Source organism: Cryptotermes secundus, unplaced genomic scaffold (assembly GCF_002891405.2).
Source record: "Cryptotermes secundus unplaced genomic scaffold, Csec_1.0 scaffold901, whole genome shotgun sequence".
Lineage (NCBI taxonomy): Eukaryota > Metazoa > Arthropoda > Insecta > Blattodea > Kalotermitidae > Cryptotermes > Cryptotermes secundus.
Window position 1 is genome coordinate 5,228 of NW_019729906.1, and position 13,380 is coordinate 18,607.

The following is a 13,380-nucleotide window of genomic DNA, read 5'->3' on the forward strand; positions in this document are numbered from 1 at the left end:
ATCACGCCTAACAATCTTTCAGAAAGGACCATATTATTTTGGTATTAAGGCTTATAACCACCTGCCATCCAGAATCAAGAGTATGAGTAATGATGTGAAACTATTTAAACTGAGGCTAAAAAGATTTTTTCTTTCAAATTCTTTTTATTCCTTAGAGGAATACTTTAACCATGTATGTAATTAAAATTGGTAATTGTACCCCTGATATGTTATAATTTTATATCATTACCTAAATATTTTGTATCAATTATTGTTTTATAATTTTGATCATTTTATGCATTGTACACTAATATAAATCTTTTAACTGTCTCAATGACAAAAGTATGTATGTAGTTTTTGTATTTTGCGCATTTTAATCTATTAGCTTGGGACAAAATCCATATCCACTGGTCAGCTGTACCATAAGGATCAACGGAATGTATAAATGTAAATAAATAAATAAATAAAAAAATCACCCAACTGCAAAAATGAATGGTAAAAACAATAGTCAGCTTCACATTAATCTTAAAACATAAACCAGAATGTTTAATTATGTATTTTTTACACAAAATAAATAGTTAAATTGTTGTGTTGCTTATGAAAACTCAAACAGTGAAGAAAAGAAAATCCTTCCAGAAGACTACTATAGACACTTGAAGGAGAACTTGAGCAGGTAAGGGAACAGCTATGACAATTAAAGTATTCATTGCAGCATGCTTGGACTTAAGGTGACTCTAGTGATGCCCATGGGAGATGAATTGGTTTTCTAAGTTCACATTGGCTACTTATAACTTCACAGCCTGCAAACTACACCACAAAGAACTAAGCACTGTGAACCACTACATGTGACAGGAATGCAAAGGCAAAAGAGAAACAGTTCCTGCCTGTTGCAAATTCTAGGAGAAAAGGTCACCAATGAGTTTCAGCCTAACTGGCTGTCATCAGGTGTGTAACATGTTGTGATGAAGGAATCTGCTGCTTTGCTGTGATGTTGTTCTGCCTTGCTTTTTTGTAAATGCCTAAGAACATTCTAGGTTATATTGCATTATCATGCTGCTGTTATGCACGTGTCTGGTTTATATTTTTGTTGATGAATCCTCTTGTACTATGTGTTTCTGCAGGAGTGGAAGCAGAGCGGAACTTTAATCTCTCATGATCAGGTAAGTCATATCTCAAGGATGTCACAAGACAACCAGTGACCCCATGTCATGAGATGAATTTGATGCACATTTTTCTGGATCCCTGGTCTCTAACATCTGACATTCTTCCTGATGGGTCTCAGAGGCCATGAGCTTCATCCTCCACATACCTCTGGGAAGCTTGGTCCTTTGTATTCAGCAATGTAATATTTGAATGGTGAACATCACCTAGAGAAAAATATGAACAGAAATTTCATTATAATAGTGAGACGTTAAAAATTTTCATCAATAATCCATCATATTGCTGAAATGCATCAGTGTTCAACTACCCTTTTTTCACTCATGGCACACCCATGACACATGATGGCACAAGACAAAATTTAACCCCAAGAAAACGGGTAACAAAATCATACACAGCCAGAAATATGTATCTATATATAAATCCCTGCCCTTTATTATATGCGTATCAGTGAAAACAGAAGGGTGAAGGTATTCCTTCCATTCATTCCATCAAATTCTCCACAAATAAGAATGTAAAAAATTGTAACTATTGTAATTTTAATCTACTTATATATCAAATTGTTAATATTCAGAATTAACTTGACTTGTCATATATCATGTACAATGATCTACAGTGACGAAATAAATCAATCAATCAATCAATCAATCAATCCAGTTACTAAGAAATGTAAAAGTTATAAATAGGAACAAACACCAAACATTTAATTTAATTTAACATACTGCCCTGTTCTAATTATGCATGAATATAGAATTTCTTATAACAATTAATGGTGCACCTGTTGCAAAACACTGAAATACATAAAATATTAAATACTATAGCTATAAAAAATAAATATTTTTTAAAAGGGGAAGTCCTGGGGCTCATTAATGTAAAGATGATCTACATTCTGGCCATAGTAAATTACAATTTTAGAATTAATAACCAGATGATTTTGAAGCCAGAGATCAAACTGCTCAAACTATGATCTGTGGACATGATGAAACTGCTGCTGCTACTCTTTTTAACCCTTTGAATGTTGGGAACATTGCTTCAACCAGATGCTATAAAATAGCTTCAAACAAGACTGGATGGTAACTATGAACATTAAAGAGGCAAGAATTTGGAAGGAGATATTCACAGTCTACTTAAGATACCAAAAGGATTGTACTGGAGATACCATGGAAAACTATAAAAAGAAAAGTCAGGATAATTGGTAACCTGGCCAAGATATGATTAAGTCTGATATCTCTTGCATGCAAGTCTCTACCTACCTGTTCAATTTGCTATGTTTGTGAAATGCTGAAATGTACTGTAGCCAGAATATCCTTGCCTCATATATAATCTTGTTGCCCTATGACAAAGAGATGCGATCTGTATACCAAATGTGCTGCAACTGATACAGCATCACTGAAAACCAAATACATAAGGAACGTTCAAACACCACTTCCGCAGATGAATTTTGTCCTAAAACAAACAAAAGCACTCAGCACAGGCCTGTGTTCATACAAAGTGCAGAATTAAAGAATAGGTATCCTGAATTTTTCTGTACCTTCTTCATGTATTCAATCAAATGTATAAATTTGCTGTTCTCACCGACAACATTGCCTTTCCACCTCCGAACAGTAACCATGAAATGTCCCCCCGGGAAGTTCATGGTAATACCAGCCATCTGTGAAGCACAACTGCAGTCCAAATATATCAGCACACAGCACAAGTAACTTATGGAACATTTAACACTGAACCTGATCATAATCATAACAGAAAATCGGTATTATCCGCATAATTACCTTTGTAGCAGATTTTCCCAACCTTAATACCACATTATACCATCTCGTTTACCAGCAGGACCACCAACTTTGTAGAAATTTCGCACGAAAAAATGGAGGATATGTCACCCGATTCGTCCACTAAAGGTTCGACTTATTGCTACGACACTGACGTACGTGCAAGTACTCATTTACGTATTCTTACAGATAGCGCTCTAGCAGGAGAAACAGCCGCACACGGCTAACATATGTATTTTACGTGATGATATTACTACTCGTACATTCTGCACAACCTGTAAAATGAGCTTCTAATATGTACCACCAGATTTCTGCTGACATTTTTTTAAACCGCTGTAGGCCAATACCCTTATCTAGTAGTTATTAGCGTAGATCAAATACTACTACATTCTTTGAACATGATTTTGTTGCTGTTACATTCATTTACGAGAATAAATCATTTGTTATTTGAAGCACAAAACAGGGTTTTTATGAATTCTTGTAAAAATTCTGAATAAGTTTCACTTATTCGTATAGCGCCATATATAAATCCCTAATACCCACGCACCTAAAAAATGTAGGGTGAATTTAACTTTTAATTTCTCAGGAGACACAAGAAATATGAGAAAGTATTTTTATGCTATGCATCCTGTTGTGTAGATTTAGGGGTCTTTATGCCGTCACACAACGCGTTGATTCTGTTATATATAATAAGCGACTGAATTGAATATATCAGTAGATCAATCAGTTTATTATATTGAACACCACACGTTTCGGTCGTGGTTGACCATCATCAGAAAGTCACCATGGTTATTCCTGGACTTATATTCTTTGCGCAGACCAAAGGTTAGCATATTTAATAACCAGGTACACACAATAGCCTGAAACTGATCAAAAGCAGATTCACAATATTCATGCTTTAAATCACAGTACCTAGCAAAGTAACTAATTTATAAGGATTGTACAATGGACACAATTTAGCAATTCATATGTAGTTGTAAATCAAAGTAAAGTATTATATAAATTATTCTTAAAAATTATATTGTCTTCCAGGCCCTGCCATAACATAGACAACTAGTCAAGCTTCCCACCGCAACAGCCTGAGTTCGATGCCAGGTCAGGTCATGTGCGATTTGTGGGCAAAGTGGTACTGAGGCGAGTTTTTTCAGAGTACTTCGGTTCATCTGCCAGTTCTAATTTCATCAACTGCTCCACATTAATTAATCACCCTGGCATCGATGCTACATAGTCTCAATATTAACGACGTCGTTAAATAACCAACTTAAAAACTGTCGTACAGTTGGCAATAATAACCTCCTAGCACCTCTATAAAGCAAACTTACTATGATACAAGGTTCATTACGAAAATAAGTTTGGATGATAATTATCATCCAAACTTATTTTCGTAATGAACCTTGTATGCTATGCATGCAATTATAATTGCATGCATAGCACAATTTTTTGGAAATTTAAGTAATTCCACACACCACGGAATTTATATTCGTTAATACTATAGAATAACATGCACAGAATCATTTTCTCCATTTTTATGAAGTAGCGGCATTAACTCGAAAACACACAGGCCCTGCCTTTCGAAGAAAATGTAGACTATATGACATAAAATGTTCAGTTTCATCTGTCTAAAATATTTTTAGAATTACTAAATTTTTAAAGAAATCTGTAAAATCTAAAATGTGACTACATTTTTATTTTAACTGATTATTAGATTCTCGAAAGGAACTGTTGATACTGAACGTTTAAATTTTTAAATCGTGGCCACCTGAACAAGAACCATGCTTCGGCTGTGTCCATACCAACCATAGCCGAGGCAGGCGCAAGCCTAAATACAGCCACACGCGGTGAAAATTTTGCTTCACCCTTCCCCCTCAGTTAAAAACATATTTACTTTCTCAAAGCTTCGTCGCAATTAAAAACACGAAATTTCAGACAGTACAACGAAGGCCGTCAATGGTGTAATTTTTAATGAAATAATTTTATTTACAATGTTGCTTAATACTGGCAAATAATGGCGATGACTAGAATAAGAATTCAGCAGAAAATAACTTCTGTTTAATAAGAAGAAATACGAAAAAAATGTTTATAAAGTTAGCCGTCCCAGATGGTCACTTGGTTCGCCGGCCCTGGTCCTGGCCTCAGGACAGTCCAATAGGAAAGCTGTAACTACTGCATAAAACGTGTCAGGAATGCTTCTGGGAAATTATCCCCATAAATACAAATTAAAATCAAGAAGATATGTACCAAATAAACGAGTCGCCAAGAATCGAACTGATTTTTCACCAGGCTAATCATTCTATAAAAACAAATCGTGCTTATTTGTTAGCAGCCGGCACTCTGAATTTCGATGCGTCAGCCACCTATCGGTGATAGTAACAAGTACGAAGATCAACAACGACGCAACGAGTGGCGTGCGGCAATGCCTGCACTTAGCTGCAGTTGGGTGGCTTCTCTTGATGTAGGAAGTTCCTGCGCTGTCCGACGTTGTTTGGTGCATGCTTGAGAGATTCACGCGTGCGTTTCGTATGGCAGAGCGGGCAATTTGTGTCGTGTTTCCAGAGTTCATGCATTTATTAGACCCCTAACATGGATTGCCTTAAAACCGATTCTCTCTTTTTATCGGATATTAAGCGGTATGTGACAGTGAGAAATGTTTATTTTTTCAGTGTTGTACAACAAAGTAACTGTTAATTTACATTAATGATCTCAGCAGTGCAATTCAGTGGTCCCTCTTATTAAATCATTTACTGTGTTTTCTTTAAGAATGTGGTTTCGTTGTTAGACCTACTGTGAAAAGGTGTTGTATTCTTGGAGTTTTTAGAACATAACTATTGATTCCTACCCGAAGCCTTTGTCATTTATGAAACGTACTGAAATGTGTTATAGTTTAATTTACTGCTAGAAGTGTTCAACGTCCCACCTGGATAATATCTTGCAATCCATTGCTTCCTATTGGTAAGTTACATGCCACATTAATTCCAATGCCTCAGCTAATTCATTTAACAGCTAGATGTACTACTAATCCTCATTAAAGAGAAAATTACATGTTTTGATACAGAGTTGTCTAACTTGTATTATAAAATAAACTCCCACACTATAGTTTCTTGCATACTAAAAGTTAAATTTCCAAAATAAAATATTCGACTGGGACCACGATTACAAGGGTTCCTAGCAGGCATGGTTGCCTTGTATTTTAATATTTGACGCATTCTGGAGATTATAATTGTAAGCGGCACAAATATTGATTATTTAAGTTCCAATAATAACCCATCACTCCGCGTGTTCGAATTTATTACATGTTGTATGATGAAAACTTCATTACATATGAATGTTTCCAGATTGGTTCGCCGAATGAATGTACGAGTATAAGTTGTTATTTTTTTTTCATTGACGCTATATCCCTCGTTTGGGCCTTGGCCTACCTCCATGAAACTCCGTTTCACTTCGGTTTACTAGATCTTACACATACGGTAGGACTCCTTGGGCGAGTGATCAGCTCGTCGCAAGGCCTCTACCTTTAGACAAACACAGAAAAACGCACACAAACATCCATGCCCTGAGTGGGATTCGAACCCACGATCTCGGCTTCCGAGCGAGCGAAGACAGTGCATGCCTTAGACCGCTCGGCTACCGTGACCGGCGTAAGTTGTTACAGGGTACTCAATACTTCCCTTAAGAAGTGCTTAGCTTTAACACAGCCATATTTTTAACCAGTTGCTTAAGACCAGAGCTGAAAAGTTGCCATATCACTGTTATGGTCTTTTATAGAGATTAGCCACTAAGCTTGTTCCTTTCCAATACTGCAATTCTGTCCCATACAGTGGTACTTTGTCCCTTCCTTCTATTGTTTTTTAAGAATCCAAAGTTAGAAATAAACAGACTTCTATTCATGTCTGTGTTATTTTATTGCAGTGTTGTTTTGTATCTTCTCGTTCATACATTTTTGGGCACCTAACCTGCAATGCAGCCACCTATATTTCATTCTGCTTAAATATTTGTAATGGTCCAAGTTACCGGTCTAGAAAACCGATATTAACGGCCATGGGGATTCGTTGCGCTGACCACGCGACACTCTCTATCCGCAAAAGTTGGCACTAAACTTCGCCGACAAGCAGCGGTCGCTCGGTCGGTATAGTTTGCTTGCGGACTAAAGCCACTGTTTTTTTGTTTTAATGGTCCACGTTATATAACATTACTGATATATACAGGTAAAGCGGTCCCTATGCTTAATTGACAAGCACCACGCCATGAAGACACATGGGAGAATGGAGGTATACCTCCACCATTCTCGACCTCGGCACTGGATGGAAGTGAGTGTTCAGCTTCACGTCCCGGCCTCCATTACTCCTGGGGAAAGAGCTACCGGTACCCACTGGATAGGAAGTTGGGTGGGCCCCGGAGCCTGTCTGGACGTTATGAGAAAAATATTTTGCCCTCTGCCAGGAATCGAACCCCGGGCGACTAGCCCTTCGCTATACCAACAGAGCTATCCCGGCTACTAGCTACTGACATTAAAGGTAAAATCCATTGATACATAGATAGATGGGTTGTGAAATACCGGGCCCTACAAGAAAGGAAACTAGACTGAATTATACCGACCTTGACTATTAAGTATCCCGGACACTTCGCTTACCCACCTTCCCACGAACTGTTAAAGAAATTTTAAGACTGGTTTGAGTACAAAATCTGGTGAGCACCTGTCCCCCCTCCCTTCTCATTAACATGTCGGTGAGCTCGGTGAGTGAGGATGTAGGGGACCAACCACTGAATAGTTCGGCGCGGTATATCACACACCCCCACATCCACTCGCAGGCTTCCCTCACTCAGCTGTTTCGTGGCGTCCCAACTGCTGTTAGGAAACTTCCTTGCATTATCTCGAGTATAAATTCATTATCACCTTCCATGTATATAATGTCTGTAGATGAGCCGAGGTACTGCACTTAGTAAAGTGCTGGCTACAGACTGGAAGACCGGGTTTGGTTCCCAGTAGGTGTAGGAGTGCTCCTCCTCACTACTTTCCAATCGGATGTGGACCTCCTTGCTACAGAGCAGCGCTTCTCAACCGCCGGGCAGCAGCCCAGTAGTGGGCCCTGGCATCAGTTATACTGGGCCGCGAGAGGCTCTTCTGGAATTTGTCATTTTCAGTTTCTAAGCATTTTTCATGAATAAATATTTTATAGTGGAAATATTCTGAGGAGAAGAATATTTGTGTCGAGAAGCTCAGACACAGAACACCTAAATCTGTGTAGCAAATGTCAGTGACCAAGCCGCATATTTTTAAACATGGAAGTATTCATGAATGATCGGGAATTTTCAGACATCCAAATCTTTCAACATTCGTCTGTATTATAGCTTTCGTTCTGTCTACACGTTCTCCTCTCACTCTCTCTGCGTTTCCGGTTTGTTACTTGTGTGTGACGAAGGGGGTGTGTGCAATGCGGGAAGGGAGAGGGAGTAGTTTGCCGTCTTCTTCCCCCACCATCCCTGACCCGACTGCAGTGCAAACGTTAAGAATGCATGGAGCTCAACATTCACTCCCTCTACAAGCTCTGCGGAGTGGTGCTTAAGTAAAAAAGTAAAGTAAAGCTATCCCTGTAACAGGCCGTGAAGGCCCATAGGGTTGTGAGACGTTGAGGGTCCCACATTATCTAGACAATCGGCTCAAAGATGGCGGTAATGTTGTCAGCCTTACGCGCCGGCCGCGCTTTACTCCACAGGAAAATTATTTAATTAATTTCTGGTACTCATTTCTGTTAGAGGCTGAGTAAGCCCCAGGGCCTAGTGAGGCTGGAAGGATTAGGTCAACTGAAAAAAATCCAGTGACCTCATCAGGACTTGAACCCGCGACCTTCGCGAAATCTTACCTTCTCACGTTCAACTGAGTGTCGTGCATGTTGAACTGTAAAGTTGTGGAAGGAACGAGTCGTGGCCTGTTTCAATGCACAATCCCAGCAACGGCTGAGAGGAACTGAGGAAAGCTACACAATTATCAATTCTTGTTTCGGTCACAAGTTGAAAACAGGAAAAGGAAACAAATGTTAGGTCATCTCTGAGATACAAAGTTATACTCGCAATAGGCCGTGCCATAGCTCAGGCAATTAGTCGCCGGCTTCCCACCACGGCGGTCCGAGTTCTTGCCCTGGTCACGCCATGTGGTGGACAAAGTGGCACTAGAGCAGGTTTTCTCAGGGCACTTCGGTTCCCCTGCCAATTCTCATTCCACCGGCTGCTCCCTATTCATTATACACGTATCTATTATCCGGGGCTGTACAATAGGCCAGTTAGTGGCCCACCGCTGTAGGACACACAATCATGGCACATCCATAAAATGTTCACATTCGGGCACTGAATTTCTTTATCCGACATAGAGTAAAGTTGAAACTCGAAGTCCCGATCTTCTTTGCAGGAGGTCTGGGGGATTCTCGAGGAAAATGTTCAGACCTAGCGAAAGTTTCGTCCAGTTCTCTGTGCGCTCGGCATTTCGATTTTCTTTGCCAAGTAACGACTAGATCGGCGATAAGCTTGAAATTTTTCCCGACACCACCACCACCACCACCACCACCACCACCACCACCAACAACAACAATAACAACAAGAGAGAGACAGATGTGTTCCAGCGAATGCTGTAATCTGGAGAATTTGTACTTGTGACTTGTTAGGCTACAGGCTTGTCCAGCCGCTCACAGTTGCCGCGCGGTCTAAGGCATGACTCACTCGAATGCTGGGGTCGTGAATTCGAATCCCACTCAAGACATGGATGTCTGTGTATGTGTTTAGGTTCGGTCACACAGAGCGCTACGTACGCTATGTTCGCTATACGAACAGAAAAATATCTCCCTTTATTGCCAATGTGACTGGCCACACAGACTTCCATACGCTACGTACGCTATATTCCCTATGTTAGTTGCGTCGCAGAATGTAAACAGCGTACGTAGCGAACATAGAGTAGCGCTCTGTGTGGCCGAACCTTTTATTCTGTGTTTGTGTTGTCCTGTGTATAGGTAGAGGCCTTACGACAGGCTGATTCCCCGTCCAAGAGTTCCACTGAACTGAAAAAGCGGATGTAGAGCTTAGACCTGTCGATTCCTATAGTAATCTTAATCAAGAAACCGCCTCTGTGGTCTAGTGGTCAGAGTTCCTGGCTACAGATGCAGAGGTCCGGGTTCAATTCCCGGCGCTACCAGATTTTCTGAGAAGTATTGGGTCTGGAACGGGGTCCACTCAGCCTCGTGATAATTGAGGAGCTATTTCAAGGAAATAGTGGCTCCGGTCCGGAAAACCGAAATTATCGGCCGTGGGGATTCGTTGCGCTGACCCCGCGACACCCTCTATCCGCTAAAGTTGTCACTACCAGGCCGATAAGCGGCGGTAGTTCGCTTGCGGACTAATGCCACGGAGCTAATCTTAATCTAGACTATGCAGGAGCGTCAGGACACTCCTATCTGAGCCGTTCAACGATTTGAGGAGATCTCCAAGATAAATGACGGGAACCTGAAAGAACCGCACATGAGCTTCCACATTTGTCGGAATTTTGTTGTGATCCATGAAAGGTAAGAGCAGAGTATTATATAGGCTTAACTTCCGTTGATGTTGCATGAACGTTAGCTGTTAACAAGATAGCAGCCTCCTGTCTGGCTACTGCCGCCTAAAAGCCAGACAGTAAAATAGACCCAAAAATGACTGCGCTGGCAAGGGCCAGAAGCAACTGTAAACGACAGGCCCGTCGTCTCGTCAGAGAGAGAGAGAGAGCGAGCCCCATATCAACAAACCCGCAACTGTCTGGTAGTAATAAAAATCTGGTCGTAAGCCTCAGATGGGTGCTTTATTCCAAGACAGACTGGCCGACTGACCGTCGGTCGTAACATAAGACTCGACTCGACTGGTCTTCAGAATGATTCTACAGAGGACTACAGACAACACGACGTACGTGCTTCTTTTCAGGCTTCTGCTTGCATATTATTCTAAAGGTTATGCTCTGTTGCAGTTAGGTTTAAGAGAAGTATGTCCCGTCATTACCGCTTGTCGCTTCATATAGCGGGCGATAAGCGTACTCAAATGCAAAGTGCGGGGTGCGCATTCGTAAGTGTACGGCCTTCCTGAATTTCAACATTTTAACCCGCAATTTAAAATCATTTGATATATTCTGCATTAGTATCTTCTGCAGTGTGAAAAATAATAATAGCCTGCAGCAGGCCTACAGTTTGCTGAAAACAGTTTACTGCTGGAACATGCAGTTGGTATATTCATTAAACATCTTGTACAGTTGTGTTCATGGCATAAGGCTATTAAACCATAAACGCAAAAATAAAGGTTTATGTCACAGTTTGTTCTCGGTTCCACGGCTGTAGACGAAGAAAGGGCGAGGAGCAAGATGTCCCTGTGCTTAATTAAGCGCCACGTCATGAAGACGTGTGGGGGAGCGGAGTTATAGCTCCACAATTTTTGACCTCGGTACTAGATGGAGGTGAGTTATCAGCTTCACGTCCCGGCCGCTTAACGCCCGGAGATAGAGTTCCTGGTAGCAGTTGGATAGGAGGCTGGGTGGGCCCTAGAGCCAATCTGGACGCTGTGGAGAAGAGCATCTTGTCCCTGCAGGGAATCGCACCCCGGAAGTTCAGCCAGTAGTCAGTCGTTATACTGACTTCACTTGTGTCACACATGGAAGTATAGTAATTGGTTCCGCTTGTCTCCTATAGAGTTGCATTGCTACTGTGCAGTAAATGAAACCAAGTGAACGTGATCTGTAATACACACCGAACTGGAGTAAGCTTTTCCAATTTTGTGTTATTTCGAAGAAGACTAGGTAATAAAAGATGCTGTGCCGTGTAATATTAAGCAGTCTTTCACAGTGGGAGCCAGTGGAAAGGAGAGGAATGCTGTAGTAACCGACACGTTTTTATGACGACGGAGAGCGGGGCCAGAGACGATGAGCACGGGCAAGAACTGGTTTGAACACCGCGGGGGTTCCCTGGCGGGCAGGCGCCATCTCACTCGCTTACTGCCTAGCCAGCCCGCGATACTATTCGAGACTGCCTCCTCGCACGAGTACAGCAGCCCGTCACTCAACAGAGAATTTTTATATGAAATACCGGACCTCAATGAAGATGCTGGTTTAAATTTGAACATAATCTTGACTGTATTAACGACTTATGGACTATAAATGATGTCTAAATTTTCGTTATATTGCAAAAAAATTGGAATATAATTTTGAAAAGGTTGGCAATTCATATAGAATTTCAGTTGGATAACCCGACGGGAAGTAACCACACGGGAGACAGGGCGTAGATGGTAGGATAAAATCAGTATAAATCTTAAAGAAATAGAAGTGAGTGGGAGTGTGGATTAAATTCGCATTTCTGAATAAGGTCCGGTGGTGGTATGTAATGATCACTGTAACAGACATACGGGTTCAAAAAAGAAAGAAAACAAGATATTTTGCCATGATTTAATCGTTTATTTCCCTTTCACTACATACTGAGCATCTGATACGACACGGACCCCATAGAAAACACCGCGTTCAGCAGTTAATGCGTGTGTATTCGTTCAATAACATGCTATAAGTGCGATACGTACACTTGACGAAAGGCCAAGCATATTTATAAGAGACAAGCCAATCTTCTTGTCAGAGAGGTTGTTACATAAGGATTATTACCGCAAGGATTCAGTTAAAAAAAAGTCTGTGGTCGTGAGTCTCAAGGGGCTTGACATCAAGACGAACTGATTGGCGGCAAACCATCAGTCGTAAACTAACTATGAGTCTGAATTTGAATTGTTGCCGCGGGAACTTGTTTACAGAGCCGTTGCTTATCAACGAATGAGCAGGGATATACCAACACACAGAGAGCAAAGTAATCTTATAAGCCTCCTATTTTTCTTTTAAAAATAGGGGGTGTATACTAAAAAAAACTGGGTCGTACTTGACCAGCTGAGCTCTTTAGTTACGGCTACATAAGACGCCCTGCAGTGCAAACTTTGGGCACCCCTGCATTAAAACAATGGTACAGTTGATTATATGCATCGCAACAAAATCTGCCTCCAAACATACGCCTCTACTCTTTTGCTTCAGTTCCCTTTTATAATATGAATACGTTTTCTGCCGTGAGCCGGTAGGAATTCATAGCGTGCTAATGCTTGCCTGGCAGCAGACCTGCCATTATTTGTGAACACGTAGGAGCAGTACCTCCGTAATGCCATACTCTGCTTTATAATTCCTTCTACGCTCCGCAAGGCTTACGTCTAGACATTCATGCAGATAACATAATTATTCCAATGCATATAATTATATCTACATCACAATGTTTAGACGGCTTATTTAACATTACCAGTCATCAAACTGAGGAAGTTTATGTAACTAACTAACCAGTCAATTAATTAAATGCCTACATAACAAAGAAACAAGCCTCGACAATATATAGTCTTGCTACGGCCGTCTTACAACCCCCCCCTCCAAAGAGAACAATGTAAATAACTAGCTAACTACTGT

The 13,380-nt window shown here is 40.8% G+C and overlaps 1 protein-coding gene and 1 long non-coding RNA gene across 3 annotated transcripts in view; one reads left to right on the plus strand and one right to left on the minus strand.

The window, feature by feature from the left end:
• Positions 1-203: 203 nt before the first annotated feature.
• On the minus strand, positions 204-3,082 carry LOC111865813. Of its 2 annotated transcripts, none has more exons than XR_002843045.2 (3): positions 2,713-3,082; positions 2,391-2,526; positions 204-1,346 (listed from the first exon to the last, which is right to left on the minus strand). It is a non-coding gene; the product is annotated as an uncharacterized LOC111865813 (long non-coding RNA). The 2 variants fall into 2 exon arrangements; XR_002843044.1 differs by having other exon boundaries at positions 2,669-3,081.
• Positions 3,083-5,344: 2,262 nt separating this feature from the next.
• LOC111865818 overlaps positions 5,345-13,380 on the plus strand; it is a 177,195-nt gene continuing 169,159 nt past the window's right edge. Inside the window, exon 1 of the mRNA XM_023854155.2 lies at positions 5,345-5,852. The gene's annotated coding sequence lies outside the window, so the exon portion shown is untranslated. The remainder of the gene's footprint in view (positions 5,853-13,380) is intronic.